At 40.1% G+C, this 17,027-nt stretch overlaps 1 protein-coding gene across 4 annotated transcripts in view; it reads right to left on the reverse strand.

The window, feature by feature from the left end:
- PPARG (peroxisome proliferator activated receptor gamma) overlaps positions 1-16,259 on the reverse strand; it is a 105,514-nt gene extending 89,255 nt beyond the window's left edge. For 2 of the 4 annotated variants that reach the window (XM_073352272.1, XM_073352269.1), the window contains exon 1: positions 15,610-15,821. The gene's annotated coding sequence lies outside the window, so the exon portion shown is untranslated. Of the gene's footprint in view, positions 1-15,609; positions 15,822-16,177 lie in introns of those variants that run through there. The other 2 variants (XM_073352271.1, XM_073352270.2) reach the window with 2 other exon arrangements.
- Between the last annotated feature and the right edge of the window lie 768 nt (positions 16,260-17,027).

Consider the following 17,027-nt stretch of genomic DNA (forward strand, 5'->3'; position numbering starts at 1 on the left):
CCAGCCCTAAATATTTCCTTTTTCTCATTGTTATTTACACACTTCATATATTTGTAGGCATGCCTCTTAACCTAAGCCATAAATACGTAACTTTTAATTAGGGCTGTAAAGCGATTAAAAAATTAATCGCAATTAATCATGCAATTAAAAAAATTAATCACAATTAATCATGCAATTAATCGCACTGTTACATAATACTAGAATACCATTTATGTAAATATTTTTGGATGTTTTCTACATTTTAAAATATATTGATTTCAACTACAACACAGAATACAAAGTGCACAGTGCTCACTTTATATTTATTTTTGATTACAAATACTTGCACTGTACGAAACAAAAGAAATGGTGTTTTTCAATTCACCTAATACAAGTACTGTAGTGCAATCTCTTTATCATGAAAGTTGAACTTACAAATGTAGAATTATGTACAAAAAATAACTGCATTCAAAAATAAAACAATGTGAAACTTTAGAGCTGACAAGTACACTCAGTCCTACTTCTTGTTCAACCAATCCTTCAGACAAACAAATTTGGTTACAATTTGCAGGAGATAATGCTGCCTGCTTCTTGTTTACAATGTCACTTGAAAGTGAGAACAGGCATTCGCATGGCACTGTTGTAGCCGGTGTCACAAGATATTTTTATCTTATCTGTTGCTCTTCTCTGGTCTCCCTCCAGTTTGTCAATCTCTTTCTGGTAACATGGTGCTCAGAAATGAGTATTACAGGTGTTGTGTCATATCACTTTGCAAACTCATGTCTAGTTTGCTGTCCTTGATCACCACTGGAGTCTCTCTCAACATTACTGAGGCCCTGCAATCCTCTGACCCCAAACAATCCCCTTCCCCAAGCTCCTGTGGAAAGGTCCAGTAGTGGACTGTTAGCTCCACTCAGCATATGCTAGAGATAATTAGCATGTTCACTATTCCTCCATCTCACACTGCCAGAAGAGAGTTACAGGTCCATTTCCACTCCTGCATCTTCAGGGAGCATCTGTTTCTCTCTCTTTCTAGGGGGTCATTGGTTCTTCTTTAATCTTTGCCTCTCACTTGGTGCTGGGGTGACTCAGGGTTTTTCCTCTTAGTCTCTTCCTCTCAGGCTAGAGGGTGAGGCCCTGTGTTGGTGACACATCATACGTGTTTCTCTCCTCTTCTTTCTCCCCCTCAACTATCTCACCTCAGATGTAGACCTGGGAAGAGGGAGGTAGACATTGTCCACCTCATCCATGTTCTGCTCTCCCTACTTGATTATTTTTACACACTTCCACAACATTTGGAGGATGTTGACAGTTGGTCTGGCCAGGGGGCTGACTGCTGACTCCAGCCTCCCCACTATCTCAGCTGGTTCTCCTCTCTGTTCTGCACTCAAACACATCAGCAGAAAGCTGTGACTAACAGAAAGGGCAGGCAGTCAGCAGCCATCCTCCTGCTAAAGAATCAAACTTCAGCAGGAAGTTTAAGGTTGCCACACAAGCTGCATGACTCTATGCTGTGCTACATTTTCTGTTGATTCTGGGAAGTGGGAGAGAAAGAGGGGAACCAACTGAACAGCCTAAATCAATGAATACAGTCAGGCTAGACTACAGCAGCATCAGTGCTGTGTGTAAAAGCTATTTCTTATTAGTTAAATATGTTACCCTAACCTTACCTCAGACTTCACTGAAATACACTTTCTTCTTTGCTGTCCCTAGTGACAGAAGACCTGGCATTCGTCTTTGTGCATCAGATAATTCAAGTTCCAGCATGATTAATGAGAAATGGGACTGGATTTAAAACCAGGAGCCTTTTTGGACAAAACAGAACTGGCAGGAATGCCAAAATACTACAAAAAGACTGTTCTTATAGCACTTACAGCATGTCCTAAATAAGGGAGTGCCAAAAATCTCAAAGGAAGCCAGATATAGATGGGCTTCAAGACCAACAGGTTCAACTAAGAATTTTATACTTGAAGAAACAGATCCTAACCAAATGCCTATACTTTTAAAGATTTCCCCCCTTATTAATCCTTTCCTTTAACTAGCACCACAGGATAATTATGACTTAAAATTCAGGCTCTTTAAAATAATCATGCACCCACAAATTCTTCCTCACAGTCTCCTGGGACTCCCTGATTTCCTTCCCTAATTCTTTCTTGGTTTCCCCAGATTCTCTTTTTTACTGGGCCTTCACAGAACCCTGGGCTTGGATCCCAAGGATCCTGTCTTAATCCACCAGTGCAAAAAGCATTTATGTAAAATATTCTGAACTCAAATAGCCCTTTATTTTAGATTAAATATACTGTAAATATTCCACAATACATTAGATACAGAACATGTCACAGCCTTGCAAAATTCTCCAAACTATCCTGTGCAATTTTTCTTCTGGGGATGTTTATGTTTGTAAAAATCAGGAGAACACAGTGTTTATGACAACAATTTTATTATTTTTTAAAACAAGGCTGATAATCCACACAGAGCAATTTTCTGAGTCTTCATTTGATCTCTCACCTACTTAGAATTGGCACCCTGGTGACCTAAAAGTGAATGGAAAGAAGTGCACATGACTTTCACAACCACAGTATTACATCATTAAGGAGGAAACAGTGAATGATGTATAAGTCAGCAGTATGATGTGACTTATGTAACTCCTTTATTCTACTGAAAACGGCATTTCTAAACAAAACCAGGAACCATTCAAAAAAATGACAGCAATTATGGTCAAACAGGATATACCTCAAGAAGTGAAAGGAGAATGGTGATACACAAAACAGTTTAAATAGTGATAGACACAGCATGGTAGTAATGGCTTCATATAGGGAATACTGATGACGTAGTATTATAGAAATTTACTTGTGTGTTTTATAAATAAGTATATAAATTATGAAACACCTGTGAATGTTTTCCCTGTGATGATAATATTTAGATTTTTTAAATTGATTGCTTTACCACAAAAAGTTTTCTAAAGGCTATGTCTACAAAAATGGATGCTACTTACAGGAATTAAAAGACTTAGCACTATAGTTCTATTCAGGCTTCCTACAGTATAAATTTTTTCTGATCAGTAGTAAAACCAACCCTGCTGGAGATGTGTGTAATTACTTGTTCTTTAGAAAAGTAATAAACTTGTTACATTTTTTAAAAAATTGCTGGTGCACCACAATGGGCTATGGATGCCGTAAGATATGTCATAACATGATAGCTCTGTTCTAACCTGAATATAATCCACAACATTGCAGTGATTCCCTTGCTATTAGTCATCTACTTTTTATACGTGTTAGACTACTATAGGCAACAAAATACTCCAGATTGTCTGAATGTAATTCATATTTGCCACTTCCTAACAAACTGGTAAATTAGCATATATGATCAAGAGGCAGGCCCAAAGAACGAATCTTTGACTTCTATAGGCATATTCTCGGGAAACTTTTAAGAAACATGTTAGGGTCTCTCATTCATGGTGCCACTGAATTTTTCTTCTCTTCGCAAATATCACTAATCAGCTCAGTGCAATTGGCAATCTTATATTGTAAAAGGCTCAAGATGGTAAAAGCATGGGTGTTGCATAAGACTGAGGTGGAATATAAGAATTAAGCAGAGGAAGCACACATGGAATTTGTTTGTATAATAACACCACTCTCTCTCTTTCACAAGTACCAACATCCAAATATTGTAAAACAACTGAGAACAACTAATTAAGCTTCCATAACTGTTTTTTGAAAGTTACACTTTTGCACTGGTAATAGCACTGATAGTGCTAATAATGAAGACAAATACTTTTAGTCATTGTTACAGAAAACTAAATGAAATGTCCTGCAAACTGCATAAGGACACCACACCAAAGTAACTGCCCCGTGTTTTATTGCCACTTACTATTTTGAAGTCACAAGTCACTGACCTTTTATAATATTAATCTTCAAACATAATCTACAGTTAATTATAACAACTCCTGGTTTCTTAGGCCTGGTCTACACTTAAAATTTTGCCAGCTTATCATTATCAGTTAGGAGCCTGGAAAAAAATCAAACCCTTAACATAGCTATTCTGGCCAAAGCCCTAGTGTAGATGCCGTTATACTGGCAAAATAATCCTTTATCTTATTTTGTTCAGGAAACTGTTATAAACGATATTATCAAAATAGCTCTGGTATAAACTGCATCCACTGTAGACAAGGCCTGAGAGTTTATTTCATTTGTCTTCTCAAAAGCCAAGACCAGTGCTCATGGCTGAAAAGGAAATCATATTACTTGAAATGAAAGTGAGAACTTATGTTTCCATACTTTTCAATACTGGTATAAGCAAGCTTTAAAGACAAAAATCTAAAAACAGGCAAACATGGGCAGGAGCAACATATTACAAAACACATTGCCTCTTTTTATGTTGGGACAATAATAGACATTTAAAGCATATAAAGCACTGAAACATGTTTTACTAAATATATATTCCTTAAACCATCATCACAAATATATATCATAACATATCACTGAGTTGAAAAGTAGAGGATGCTTAAATGTAGATGCAAGTGAAAGACCTAAACTACGCTAAGGCCTGGTCTACACTAGGAAATTAAGTCGGTATAACTACGTCGCTCAGGAGTGTGAAAAATCCACACTCCTGACCGACAGTTAAACCGACCTCAGCCCCGGTGTAGACAGCGCTAGGTCGACAGGAGAATTCTTCCTAATTCAAGCTGTAATCGAGTGAGGGAAACCTACCCATTACAAATTAGTGACTTTTGAAGCAATGGAGGAACACCAGCACCATTAGCCAATTGTAAAGGCCTTGTTTCAGGGCACAGATGAACCCCAGGAGTGAGGCCAGAAGAGATCCCCCATTGTCCTACAGAGAGCCAATACCCCAGCCTTCCTCAGAATTTCCCATATTTGGGCTTCAATAAGATGCAAACCCCAAAACCATTTTCAGCACAGATTTCCAGTTTATGGAAATGCAGAGAAATGAGGTTCTGCCACACATGTTTCTAAATAAGATTATAAAACACAGAGAAAACTTTATATGTCTCTGAGGCCTGGTCTACACCTACAACTTAGATCAACCTAGATATACCGCTCATGGCTGTGAAAAATGTTGTGCCCTGCGTGACATAGTTAGGTGGACCAAACCACCTCTGTAGATGCAGCTAGATGGACAGAAGCATTCTTCTGCAGACGTAGCTATTGCCTCTTGAGGGGGGTGGATTACCTACATCGACAGAAAAAACTCTCCTGTTGATGTAGGAAGTATCTACACTACAGTGCTGCAACAGCGCAACTGCAGTGTCATAGCTGTGCTGCTGAAGCACAGACGTATCCTAAAATTTTGCTCACAGGTACACCCATGCATGTCCTTTGAATTCCATGGGATTGCACACAAGGAAAGGAGGGCAGAATTTGGCCCTCTATTTTAGAAATTATTTGCTATGGTTAGAAGTCAATTTAGTAACACATATTGTACTATGCTTCTACAGAATGAGATCTGAGATCCCAGCATAAAATCCAGCAGCTGGAAAACCACTGCAGATGATAGCAAGCACTAACTAAGTAAAATGTATTCAAGATTAAAGGATAAGCACTTCACTTTTAGTTACTGTGGACACCAAAAATGACAGTTCCTAAAAGTTAATTCTATCATAGGAAATCATACACCTTATGAGAAGTAATAAATAGAAGTGGTTGCATTTTCTCCAAGCTCTCCAACTAGATAGTACCACAAAGCTCCAGCTCTTAAGTAGTAAAACCTGTTTTTCTGACCACCCCTACTAAAAGCTCCTACTCACTAAAAGATCCTACTCTGAGTGTTAAAGCCTGTAATTAACATTTTTCTTTTCATATCTCTTCTTTTGGAGTAACAAAATAACTCTTTGGATATTCTGATATCAGTTTTAAACTACCATGGTTGAGAATTTGTTTCTCAGGGACATAAAAATATCCCAGCTAACAAATACTGAAAATGATTAAAAATGCATAATTGATCACTATGTTTATATAAAAGTATATCAAACTTCTGAATTGCTGCCAAAATAAAAAAAATATTTCCCCTCCCTTCATACACACATTTCATTTTGTTTAGTATTATTTTAGAATCCCTTTTTATTCTTACTTCCACTGAAGAATGTTATATATCTTGTGTTTCTATGTTAAGATTTACAGGGGGGGGTGGGGAGGAAGAGGCTGGGAAAAAATACTGCAATATTGCCTTGAGGATTAACCATATTACTTTTTAATATAAGATATATTTTCAAACTGAAGGTCAAATGGTGTGCACTTCTCAAACACGAATGTTCAGATTGCAACTCTCAATAAAATACTAAGAGAAAACTGTTAAACAGTAGCAGAATTACATTTCATTCCACGGTTAGCTGCTATAGTATTTACACAAGTGATGACCAATATGTTCAGAAGGTATGTATAAATACACAAGTTATGTACTTTGCACCTGAAATAAAATACTATGCTATGAAACAAAATACTATTTTATGGAATACAGTGTAATTATATGTCATGTAAAGTAGTTTAAGAGCAGATTGTAATCCTGGTCAGGGCTATTTTAAGCGACTATGAGTCTCCCTTCAAAATCATTAAATTGGACTCTTCAGCTGAAAGGCCCAAGACTCAGTATGTAACCTTCCTCTCTATCCCCACCTGCTCCAGATGCCTGTTCCATGACAGTTGTGAGAATTCATTCTCCTAAAGGGAAATAAATAATGTGTCCAGAATTGTGGTATTTGTGGAGGGAAAGTAGGGGAACATTAAGTAGAGGTTTCCTGTTAAACAAGAATGGGGCGCTAGAGTGGAGGGACTCTGTAATGTGTCACAGCCACATGCATGATAAAGAGGAAAGACATCCTAATTCCACACGGGACACATGCTGTTATCACAAAAGAGCTGCAGAACTGCATGAAAAGCTAATTCTCTTCCCCAGGCATAAGCAGACAACATTACACTAGCGGCTGGTCTGTATGACTTTAGTTTGATTTGAATGAGCAGCATAATCTCACCTGCAAAACCTGTATAAAATTGTTTACATTTTGTTTAAATCTAAAGCTCAACTACAACTATAATGAACTAACCACATTAGCTCCAGAACATAATACAGAAAAATATACCACTGTTTGTTTCAAAGGCATTTCTACAACAATGTCCTTGATATATCATTTATTTATGTTTATCTAGCTTTCGCCATGTAGTCTTGCTGAGCAAATAAGAACTCACTGAGGGCTTGATCTGGTATTCTCTGCACACTCAAAATCCCCACTGGATTCAAAGGGAGTTTTGGATGCATGTGAAATGCTGGAGAGAATCTCTAGAAGTTTCTAGTGCCTAGCTAGTCTTAGCGTGAAATCTTGGCTCTACTGATGTCAATGGCAAAGCCCCCATTGACTTCAGTGAAGCTAGGATGTCATGCTTAGATTTTGTGTGTGTGTGTGTGTGTGTCTTATAGTGCAACTCTTGCCTGTATTTTCTTTTGGTGGCATGTATTAGGTTATGTGTATGCCTCTCTGCTTGGAATGCCAGCATATGATCATCTTCAAAATGATTTTGGGTGGGATTTCCAACATCTCCCAGTATTGGTCTAATTCTACTTCCATGGAAGTTAATTTACCATTTAATTCAGTGGGAGCAGAGTTAGGTGACCTCGGCGTGCTTTTGAAAATCCCACCATTTGTCCCTTCCAACATGTATAGGATAAGACACTTCTTACAGAGTGATGGGAAGGTGTCAGATATGCTGCTCATGGAAACCGCAAAATGCTTCTGTGTGAAGTGGTGTGTAGCTGATATCTATCACTGGCCAGACACAGAAGGGGAAGGGAGGGAAGAGGGCGCAAGGGGCTTCCTCTCTCACCTTGTTCTTCTGGGCCAAGGCCAGTCAAAACACAGCTGGGAAGCAATGCCACTGCTCCACAACAGTGACAACAATAGCATCTCCAAAAGAAGAGGGCAGGGTGAGGATGAGAGAAGGCTTCATCTTCTGCCGACCCACTGCTCTAGCAAGCAGAGCTGACCACATAAATTGGGGAATGCACATTGCACCATGCACTTTTCGCAAGGGCCCTTTTGGTGAATTACCTCAAATCCCTCCTGCTCCTGCTCCAGCCCACGCCCTCCACATTCTCTTGAAGCATGAACTATATTTATTTACAGCATGGGCTGTACTGTGTGATTTAAACTGTAACCTATCCCGATGAATTCTGACCCATATTTCTGTTTTATTAAGGTTAAATAAAATTTTAAAAAACCTAAACCATAAAACAGTGTTAAGTACAAAAAATCTGAAATAGTTCCAATGCTATTTATACCTTAAAAAAATTTCCAGACAGTCTAATAGTTTTTACACTGAGGTCTCATGTTGTTGCATTAGAGGTCTGGAAAGAAACTGTCCCAATGTTCTTATTTAAAACTCTCAGGGTATGATTATTGCAATTACATTAAATCAATTAATTATTACTTATTTAGTATTACTAATACAAATGACAACTAAAGGTTTATATATGCAGCATTTCTACATACGGAGGATGTTATTCCATAACACTGAAATAATATGTACATCCTGTAGTCTAGCTATACATACATAGTGTACATGAATGTTTATGTACTAATATATACAAAGCATACACTTGTTCCTGAACATACATACGCATAAGTACCTAAGCTCTGTTTTTAAAAATTGCTAATTATCAACCAGCAGAGTAGCAAGTTAGTAGTTTGTTGTTCAGCTAGATGGGACTTTGGGATTCACAGACTTGAATTCATAGACTTTGTCCTGAATATGCAAACTGCATGGCATGCAGGTGATGTGCTTAGTCATGAGGGAAGAGGGTGGCTTATGCATGTCTACAAAGCATCACCTGTTAGTTGATTCCAGAAATTCATGAACTGGATTTTGAGATAGCTGCTTATCTTCTCTTGTTAAACAGCAGTTATTTTGCTATTATAGCCAATGCCAATGAAACAAACAAATGAAGCTAAATATGCTACATATGGAAAGCATCATCTGTAAGTCCAAGTTTCTGCTTAATGATCCCACCATTTCATTGTGTTCCCCATGTTTGTTTGTATCTACTAGTGCTCTCGCCTCAGAGTTTTAGAACATAAGATCATTGGAATAGGCACTGTCTTTTCCTCTATGTGTGTACAATGCCTCACCCAATGGGCCCTGATCCTTGATCAGGCCATTAGGCACTACTGCAATTCAAGTAACAAACAATAATCATAACTATGTAGTTCACTTTAAAGAACTTTAATCTGGGGAAGGATATCATTGTTTTGTTTGGTTCTTTTAATGGATTTAGGAATCCGTTAATAACTGGGCTGTGGAACATACTGGAAGAAGAGGGGAGATAAAGATTATGAGCCCAGTCCTAACTCCCATGAAAGCTTTGCATATGCAAAGTCTGCAAATCAGGCCTTAAATGTAGCTAATTGTTTGCTAAATACTCTGTTGTTAAAATACTAGAGTTAGGGCTAGATTGCCTCTGCATGTGGGTTGTATGCAAGGGGACTCCATTGCAGCAGAAGCCCTGGAGGAATTCCGGGGCTCTGGAGGACCATATACTGCAATGGAAACTCAGCAACTCTTTAAATTGGTACCATGTGCATTTCCCCCCACCCTCCATCAGCTGAGAGTGGACCACATCCCCATCCCACTCCACTCCCTTTGAAGACGCTTGTGCAGTCAGTAGCACAAGCCTCATAGATGCCCATATTATTATTGGCACCTGACTAGGGGCACAACTGGTCTAAGGGCCAGCTATGCTTCATAAAAAACCCAATCAGTTAAAAGAAAAGGAGTACTTGTGGCACCTTAGAGACTAACAAATTTATTTGAGCATAAGCTTTCGTGAGCTACAGCTCACTTCATCGGATGCATTCAGTGGAAAATACAGTGGAGAGATTTATATACATAGAGAACATGAAACAATGGGTGTTACCATACACACTGTAAGGAGAGTAATCACTTAAGTTGAGCTATTACCAGCGGGGGGGGCGGAGTGGGGGGGCGCGCAGGGGGGGAAACTTTTGTAGTGATAATCAAGGTGAGCCATTTCCAGCAGTTGATAAGAACGCCTGAGGAACAATGGGGGTGGTGGTGGGGAATAAACATGGGGAAATAGTTTTACTTTGTGTAATGACCCATCCACTCCCAGTCTCTATTCAAGCCTAAGTTAATTGTATCCAGTTTGCAAATTAATTCCAATTCAGCAGTCTCTCCTTGGAGTCTGTTTTTAAAGTGCTTTTGTTGAGAATTGCAACTTTTAGGTCTGTAATCAAGTGACCAAAGAGATTGAAGTGTTCATACATCATAACTGATTGTTTTCAGAGTAGCAACCGTGTTAGTCTGTATTCGCAAAAGAAAAGGAGTACTTGTGGCACCTTAGAGACTAACAAATTTATTTGAGCATAAGCTTTTGTGAGCTACAGCTCACTTCATCCGATGCATTCAGTGGAAAATACAGTGGGGAGATTTATATACATAGAGAACATGAAACAATGGGTGTTACCATACACACTGTAAGGAGAGTGATCACTTAAGGTGAGTTATTACCAGGAGGAGAGTGGGGGGGGGGAACCTTTTGTAGTGATAATCAAGGTGGGCCATTTCCAGCAGTTGACAAGAACCTCTGAGGAACAGTGAGGAGTGGGGGGTAATAAACATGGGAAAATAGTTTTACTTTGTATAATGACCCATCCACCCCCAGTCTCTATTCAAGCCTAAGTTAATTGTATCCAGTTTGCAAATTAATTCCAATTCAGCAGTCTCTCGTTGGAGTCTGTTTTTGAAGATTTTTGTTGAAGAATTGCCACTTTTAGGTCTGTAATCGAGTGACCAAAGAGATTGAAGTGTTCTCTAACTGGTTTTTGAATGTTATAATTCTTGATGTCTGATTTGTGTCCATTTATTCTTTTACATAGAGACTGTCCAGTTTGACCAATGTACATGGCAGAGGGGCATTGCTGGCACATGATGGCATATATCACATTGGTAGATGGGCAGGTGAACGAGCCTCTGATAGTGTGGCTGATGTGATTAGGCCCTATGCTGGTGTCCTCTGAATAGATATGTGGACACAGCTGGCAATGGGCTTTGTTGCAAGGATAGGTTCCTGGGTTAGTGCTTCTGTTGTGTGGTTGCTGGTGAGTATTTGCTTCAGGTTGGGGGGCTGTTTGTAAGCAAGGACTGGCCTGTCTCCCAAGATCTGTGAGAGTGATGGGTCGTCCTTCAGGATATGTTGTAGATCCTTCATGATGGATCTATACCACCCTATACCGGAAACCTTCTGACCGCTATTCCTACCTACATGCCTCCAGCTTTCATCCAGACTACAACACATGATCCAACGTCTACAGCCAAGCTCTACGATATAACCGCATTTGCTCCAACCCCTCAGACAGAGACAAACACCTACAAGATCTCTATCAAGCGTTCTTACAACTACAATACCCACCTGCTGAAGTGAAGAAACAGATTGACAGAGCCAGAAGAGTACCCAGAAGTCACTTACTACAGGACAGGCCCAACAAAGAAAATAACAGAATGCCACTAGCCATCACCTTCAGCCCCCAACTAAAACCTCTCCAACGCATCATCAAGGATCTACAACCTATCCTGAAGGACGACCCGTCACTCTCACCGATCTTGGGAGACAGGCCAGTCCTTGCTTACAGATAGCCCCCCAACCTGAAGCAAATACTCACCAGCAACCACACACCACACAACAGAACCACTAACCCAGGAACCTATCCTTGCAACAAAGCCCGTTGCCAACTGTGTCCACATATCTATTCAGGGGACACCAGCATAGGGCCTAATCACATCAGCCACACTATCAGAGGCTCGTTCACCTGCCCATCTACCAATGTGATATATGCCATCATGTGCCAGCAATGCCCCTCTGCCATGTACATTGGTCAAACTGGACAGACTCTACGTAAAAGAATAAATGGACACAAATCAGACGTCAAGAATTAGAACATTCAAAAACCAGTTGGAGAACACTGATCGCCGTATTTGGGGTCGGGAAGGAATTTTCCTTCAGGGCAGATTGGAAGAGGCCCTGGAGGTTTTTCGCCTTCCTCTGTGGCATGCTGGAGGATTCTCTGCTCCATAAAGTCTTTAAACCACCATTTGAGGACTTCAGTAGCTCAGACATAGGTGAGAGGTTTTTCGTAGGAGTGGGTGGGTGAGATTCTGTGGCCTGCGTTGTGCAGGAGGTCCGACTAGATGATCATAATGATCCCTTCTGATCTTAGTATCTATGAACACTTCAATCTCTTTGGTCACTTGATTACAGACCAAAAAGTTGCAATTCTTCAACAAAAGAACTTCAAAAACAGACTCCAACGACAGACTGCTGAATTGGAATTAATTTGCAAACTGGATACAATTAACTTAGGCTTGAATAGAGACTGGGGGTGGATGGGTTATTACACAAAGTAAAACTATTTTCCCATGTTTATTCCCCACCACCCCTCACTGTTCCTCAGAGGTTCTTGTCAACTGCTGGAAATGGCCCACCTTGATTATCACTACAAAAGGTTCCCCCCCTCCCCACGCTCCTGCTGGTAATAGCTCACCTTAAGTGATCACTCTCCTTACAGTGTGTATGGTAACACCCATTGTTTCATGTTCTCTATGTATATAAATCTCCCCACTGTATTTTCCACTGAATGCATCCAATGAAGTGAGCTGTAGCTCACAAAAGCTTATGCTCAAATAAATTTGTTGGTCTCTAAGGTGCCACAAGTACTCCTTTTCTTTTGCGAATACAGACTAACACGGTTGCTACTCTGAAACCAATCAGTTAAAAGAAAAATAAGGGCATATCAGTCAGTACAAGAATTAATATCAGTACCCTGTTACTGTGATTCTTATTAATGTTAATCCAAATCAATTTCCATTCAGTCTTCGAAACCCCCCATTGAAGCCAAAGGGATTTTTCTTGAGTAAGAACATAGTGAAGATTGAGTAAGGCCCTCAGGAATTGTCTTGTTAATAGGAAGCACATGCATGTGTTCCCTTAATGATATTTCAGGGTGTATAGTTATATAGAACCAATCACAACACTGATTTTCTACTACTTAGTGATTTGTTGCTTTTTTAAAAATACACAGAAAATTAACAGAAACATTCAGAACAGTTGCAATAAAATGACTGAAGAATAAGAACCTCCTGTTAAAGAAAAAAAATCAGCATAAGAAATAAAGATTTATCAGAATTCACCATCACTTATAATATTACAGTGGGGAACAATCTGCTTTCAATAAGTCTAGTATTGACTTTAAAAAATAAATTAGTGGGTATATCATAACAACACAGCAAAATAAACTGTTTGAAAATAAAATGGAAAGCATTGTGCCCATGACGCCTCAACAAACTAGCTTGGAGAATCCTGCAAGTATTTGTTAAGATTTTTAAGCTAGTTAATTTAGATAGTGTTAATATGCTTTTTGTGTTTGCTTTCCATGAATACTCTAGAAAAGTATTCAGCGCAGAAACACGTGGAAATAGTAAATTTAAGCAAATATTGGAGAATTTTCATAGAAGGTGAATTTTAAATTTACAATCCTGAGTAGCTGCACTGGAAGCCTGGTTTATGCTCACCACAATTGAGAACAGAAAGAAAACCCTGTGACCTATGTATCAACCAAAAGTAATTAAAGTCACTCAAATTTCAAATACCAAATATTCAAAACTAATTACTGACAACTGAGTTACAGAACAAGAAATAGCTAGTGAAATTATTCTGATTTTTTTTAATAGTGAATACTTCAGAAAAAATCAAAAGGTGTCAGTTCCAAAACATAAAGAGGCAAAAATCATTAAGTAAATTATTTCCTGTGAATTATTTGCCTAGCATTGTACAAAACATGGGTTTTGCTTCTACTTATAAACTATTTCTGGCTTTACTGATTAAACTGTTGGTTAAAATCATTCAAGCACCGACTGCTATAGAAATACATTTATATTGATTGAACTGGGCCTGAATTTAGGAACTGATCTATAGGAACTGAAAGAAAAGTCAAGTAGAAAAAACTCAGATTCAGCAGTAATGTCAATGTCAGTATCATAAAGCAAAAGTTAAAAACTGAAGCTATAATATTGATCAACTTTACCATTGTACAGGCGTTTGTTGTGGTGTCAGTATGTATAATAGATACTTAAATTGGAGGAGGAGAATAATTCTTTATGGAAAGAACATACTATGACAAACTTTTCATGATACACTGATATCTGGTACAGGGCCATATACTTTTCAGATCAGGTATTATCAAGGAATGGATGCTGTCTACTAGGGCTACTCACAGGAATATATAAAATATGTAAACCAATAATGCAAAATTTTAATAAACTGATGTCTGAGTAGATTCAAATCTGACAGCAGCTCCTATAAGAATACCTGCCAAATATAATTCTGATGTTTAGCTGCCAATTTCAACATCCATGTCTAACCATTTGATCAAATATCTCCCCCACTGACAATAGTCTATATTTACACTGTGCAGAACTGTTTAAAAATGATTCTTCATAGTCTCATAATTAAATCTCTAAGTAATTTTCACATTAATCTTCAGTGAGACCTAAAGAGATTAAAAATGTTCAACATAACCACGCACAGGGAATTCTAATATCAACCAGGGTACAACAGACAAGACTAATTTGCAAAAGACAAACTGAATACTGCAGGTCATACAAGTTCCAATGTACCTCATGGGCCACACTGGGTCCTTTTAGCTAACAAATAATGCATTATTATCATCTTTAAAAAGTTACTCTATGCATATTATTACAGACTGATTGCTAGGGAAGTATATATTTTTGAACATTGGTTACTAGACAGAACATTAGTGTCATATTCCAGACAAACAACCCTTTTGGAGATGGAGGAAGTGGGTTACAAACAAAATTTATCAGTCCACACCCTCACTTTTAAATGTCCGAGCAATTAGAATTGATCCTTTTAATTTAAGTTAACTTAAATATAACAAGACTATTAAATCAGAAGTCCAAGGTACATAAAAATTAATTATTTCTTGATAAATTCCTGCACTTATCTCCAAAAGGCTACACATAGTTATCAATCTAATGTCATAATATAATGTTATAATAATACTATCACAGCATTGTATCATGTGCATATACTGCCTCAAAGTTACAACACTACAGGAACTTGCAGTCCTCAGCTGCCAAGTACCCTGGAGAGAAATGACACCAAGAAAATTACAAAATGCTCTTGAAAACCTAGGGCATGCCACCCATATATTTTATATATTTCAACATAGTATCTCTGCTGTGGAATGACTAAAATCAGGGCTCGCTGACTTTTCTTGGTTGAGAAGTCAAAAAGAAAATGATGCTTTTCATTCATTACAAGTATGCAAAGTGAGTAACACTCCCTTCCCATCTCCCCTCTCCACATGTTGTACCAATGGACATAGCCACCTATAACTATTAGAATACCAATGGGCACAGTTTACTGTCTATCTCCATCAATATCACACATGTAGCACCAATGGACATACATCCCCCTGTGTATTCCACCATCCCCATACAGTAACCATGAACACTGTCCCTCTGCTTATCCCCAAACCACTTTACATAGCCCACATGAGATCCAACCCCCTCCAGTACAACGCACCTCTGCAACACAGCACCTATGCTGCTAACTCCATAGACCACGCACACGTAAAGCCTTCTGTGTACCTCACTGCCCCTAGATGCCCCCATGGACGCAGCTCACCCTGGAGCTCCCATGAACAAATTCTTCATTCCTCCCTAAGCCCCTATGGGAACAGCGCCCTGCTCAGAGAGCCCCCATGGGCATTAGCCCCATCCTGGCTCTCTCAGCCCTCGCCACCATGCCCACAACCCCCGCACTCCATGAAGCCTCCCCTTCATCAACAGTCCTCTACCCCCACCCCCCACCCCCGCCTCCTGCCTGCACCCCAAAGATCCCCCAGGAGCACAGCCCTCCTTTCTGCGCTAGGGGAAATACCCCTGTCTGCCCCACACAGGCACAGACCTTTCTCTCTCCCCCGGGGTACAGCCCCCTTGCCTACCTCTACCCCAAAAGAGACCCCTCTCTCTCCCTTAGATCCCCACGGACGCAGCCCCCTGACGGTTCATGCCCCCCACAGCCTCTTCCTGCCCCCAGAGAGCCCCCTGCCGCGCAGGGGGATGGTCCCCGCAGCAGCTCACGCACTGACCTGACGCTGTCAAGCCTCAGCAGGAGAAACTATTCCCTTCTAGTGGAATAAACTCCCCCCGCCCGGCCCGTCCTCCCGACGGGCACCGCCTCCCTGCTCGGCAGGCACCGCCTCCTTGCCCTGCTGCTGGCCCTCCCAGAGCCCGGGGCGCCGGGCCGCGCTGCCCGCTGCCCTGGGTGGTGGGCCTGCCGCGCGACTCGCGGCGAGCGTCAGGGCCGTTGGTCTCGGGCGCTGGAGCCTTGGCGGGAAACGGGGCACCGAGGGGGATGGGCAGACAAAGGCATGAGACGCGTAGGGCATGGGGTGCGGGACACAAAAGAGAATATGGCATAAAGAGGGCTGGGGAAGGAGATGGCATAGAGGGGAATGTGGGATCCAGGAACTAGGGAGTATGTAGGAGGTGTTGCTTCTCTTTCCTCTCACCCCACCTCCACACTCTGAGGCGAGTTCAGCCCATGCAACCCTTAGTCTTAGTGAAATTACAAAAGTGTAATTGAAGAGATATTTTGGCCCATAAGTTTCTGAAGTGGACCTGGAGTTTGAAACCTGAATTCTGCTGATCTTTTCTGAAATGTAACTGACAATGCTGGTTTTCTGGCTTCCCAATCAGTATCCACTTTCTCTTTCCGCTTTCCAGTGCTGCCTGGAGTTTTTGTTTTTGTCACCTCAGGTCATAGTGTATCCTTCTCTGACAGTGGGATTAGTTTGGAAATTTGTGATATAGCTATCTTTTGTTTTTACCTCATTTTCCTTTTGTTTTCCCTCTGTATATTATTATTTTATTTTGTATGCTGCATTAATGCCAAATGGCCTCAATGAAGGGTCAGAGGCCTTTGTGCTAGGCACTATA

The sequence above is a fragment of the Lepidochelys kempii genome, chromosome 7, assembly GCF_965140285.1.
Source record: "Lepidochelys kempii isolate rLepKem1 chromosome 7, rLepKem1.hap1, whole genome shotgun sequence".
Lineage (NCBI taxonomy): Eukaryota > Metazoa > Chordata > Testudines > Cheloniidae > Lepidochelys > Lepidochelys kempii.